We start from the raw sequence: 3,017 nt of genomic DNA on the forward strand, positions 1-3,017 counted from the left end.
GGACGGGGGCAGCTTGATCCAGAGCCTGCACAATCCGGGCAGGGGCATGCATAGGGGATTGCGGCTCTGCTCCAGCTCCAGACAGGGTGTCACTGCTGCGAGGAACCAACCAGAGCCATGATGCCCTGCACACGTGCCCCTGCCCAGAGCATGCAGGCTACAAATCACAGCTCTGCCCTGGCTCTGGAGCAGGCTGCCCCTCTCCCATGTTCCCAGCATCTCCGGAGCAGCCCCCTGTTCTGCTCTGCTGCACACTGCTGGTGTGGCTGAGGTCTCCATGGAGGCCATGCAGACAGGGGTGGCTGGAAAATGGAGTCCCCATTGACTGGATCTCACGGGCCAGACATTCCCCATCCCTGCTGTAGACCTTCCTTCTTCAAGTAGTCACATGCTGCCATTTCTTCTCAGTGCTTTTTAGCCTTTCTAGTACTAGCCCTCATAATTCTTGTCCAAATAATCATCCTGTTCTCTGATGCAATGCAGCATTGATACCCATTCCTAAAACCTTTGAATCTCCTGCTCCCAGGCAGATACTATCTTACACTTGGTGCAGATGAAGTGCTCTTGACCCTCTGGGAGGAACACAAACATGGCACATCCCACGTGCAACAGTTGACTTAGACTCCATTTGTGTCTCCTTTGCTCCCTGGAGAACACCTATGTTGTAAGGGGGGAAAAATCAGGGGGGAGGGGGAAACCACATCACAAGAGCTTGCACACTAAACACCTGCACCTGGGTCTTTGCACATGCTCACATATGTACACACACACACACTCTTCTGCTCCCTAGCTCCCTCATTGTATGAACTTCCTAGGCACTACTCTCTCTGTTTGCTGTCCTCTGTTTGCCGCTTCCATGTTTCAGCGCAGGCTGCGTTGTTTGTATAGCTGCCTAGCCTAACTTAGCCTAGCTCCACCCTTCAATTAGCTAAATCAGTCCCTCCCAGAGCAAGCCTTGTCACTCATTCAGGGAGGGGGTTGTGGGGGGGAAAAAAGAAAATGGAAGAAAAAAGAGGAGAAAAAAGCAAAAAGCAGACATATGCCATTGGGGGGGAAAAATAAAAACAAAACAAAACACACACACCAGACACTAGGCAAACACTTTGGCTAGGAACATTAAAAAGCCTGAGCCTGAATTGGTTCAGTCTTTGCAGGTTAGTCTAACCTGGCTAGGCTGAACTGACCACACAACCTCTGGACTGAAGAAAGGCAGGCACATGCCTGCAGTGGCTCAGGCTAGAAGCTGGGGGGGAAGCATTAGAGCAGTCTTCCCTTCCCTTCCACAGTGATAAGCTGGGCGGGGGCATGGATTAGGGAGGGGTTCCCCCCCCCTGCTCCCCCAAGCTGGCAGCAAGGGAGCCAACAGGAAGTTACAAAGTATTTAGTTACACAGCACTCACGCAGGGAGTTGATGGCATTTATCAGCCCATCCAGAAAACAAAGGCCTCTTATTAGCTCAAGCTCTTCAACTTTTTACAAGGAAGGACCAGAGGAGGGACATTACCAGCTACCTGTTGATTAGCTCCAAAAAGCCCTAAGTGGATACTGTCCTGTCTGCCTTTGTCCTGTCTGCCTTACACAGACACCTCTCAGCGTTAGCTAGCATACCACATGCTGGCTATGGTCCATGCTCTGGGAGAGGGGAAATCCCTGCTTCAGCAGGGAGTGGCAAGGCAGGGTGGAGTAGAGGGGAAGCAAGGCAGACACTGGCAGCCCTGCCCAGGACTGCAAAGCATTGAGATGATGGGGGACTCTGGGTTAAGTTCAACCAGGAAGGGGTCTGGGACAGACATTGCATAAACCAGTTTGACTCAAATCGGTTAAGTCTGATACTACTTTCAACAAGGTTTATCTCAAACCAGTTTGAAAATGACTGAAATGCCTATATACCAATGCTCGCAGTATGGGGAATAAACAGGAGGAACTCACCCTCAGAATAGTTAGTTCAAACCCAGATGTCATAGAGCTAACAGAAACGTGGTGGGATTCGTCCCATGACTGGGTAGTTAGCATTATGGACTATAGGCTTTACAGGCGGGATAGAGAAGGAAGGAAAGGTGTGGGTGTGGCACTCTATGTCAGGGATCACGACACATCCTCTGCCAGCAGAATGGGGTCAGAGGAAGGGCAGGCTCTGGGTTAAGATTCAATGGGACCGTGGGGAGAGCGATTTGACAGTGGGGGTCTACTACAGACCCCCCCAACCAAGGGGAGGAGCTGGACCGGGAATTTTCGGGCCAGCTTGCGGAGGCACTTAAAGGCAAGGGATGTAGTTGTCATGGGTGATTTTAATTACCCGGACATCTGCTGGGAGGAGCAGTCAGCCAGGATGGACCATTCCAGGAGGCTCCTACCTGAGATATAGGACCTCCACTTAATCCAGAAGGTGCACAGTCCCACCAGAGGAAACGCCCTGTTGGACCTGGTCCTGGCCACAGGCGATGACCTGGTAAGGGGCCTCCAGGTTCTTGACCACCTGGGCGATAGCGAGCATCGCTTGCTGGAATTGATCATCCAGTGCAGGGTGTCAAGGGCCTGCAGCCAAACGGTAGCCCTAGACTTTAGGAGGGCCAACTTCAACAAGCTGAGGAGACTAGTGGGGGAGGTGCTGGGGTCCATGAGGGCAGGGGACCTCAGTGTCCAGGATGAGTGGTCGTTCCTTAAGGAAATGATACTCAGTGCCCAAGAGGAGTCCATCCCAACAAGATGCAAAGGGGGCAAGAGTGCCTGAAAGCCCCCCTGGCTCACCAAGGACGTCCGGGAATGCCTGCTTGTCAGGGAGGTGATCCTCCCCCTCTATGCGACGCTGGTCAGGCCACAGCTGGAGTACCGCGTCCAGTTCTGTGCGCCCCATTTCAGGAGGGATGTGGACAACATTGAAAGGGTCCAGAGGAGGGCCACCCGCATGATCCAGGGACTACAGGGCGGACCCTACAATGAAAGACTGTGGGACCTAAACCTGTTCAGCCTTCACAAGAGAAGGCTGAGGGGGGACCTGGTGACTGTCTATAAACTCA

This window comes from Crocodylus porosus, unplaced genomic scaffold, assembly GCF_001723895.1.
Source record: "Crocodylus porosus isolate Cpor-Errol unplaced genomic scaffold, CroPor_comp1, whole genome shotgun sequence".
Taxonomy (NCBI): domain Eukaryota; kingdom Metazoa; phylum Chordata; order Crocodylia; family Crocodylidae; genus Crocodylus; species Crocodylus porosus.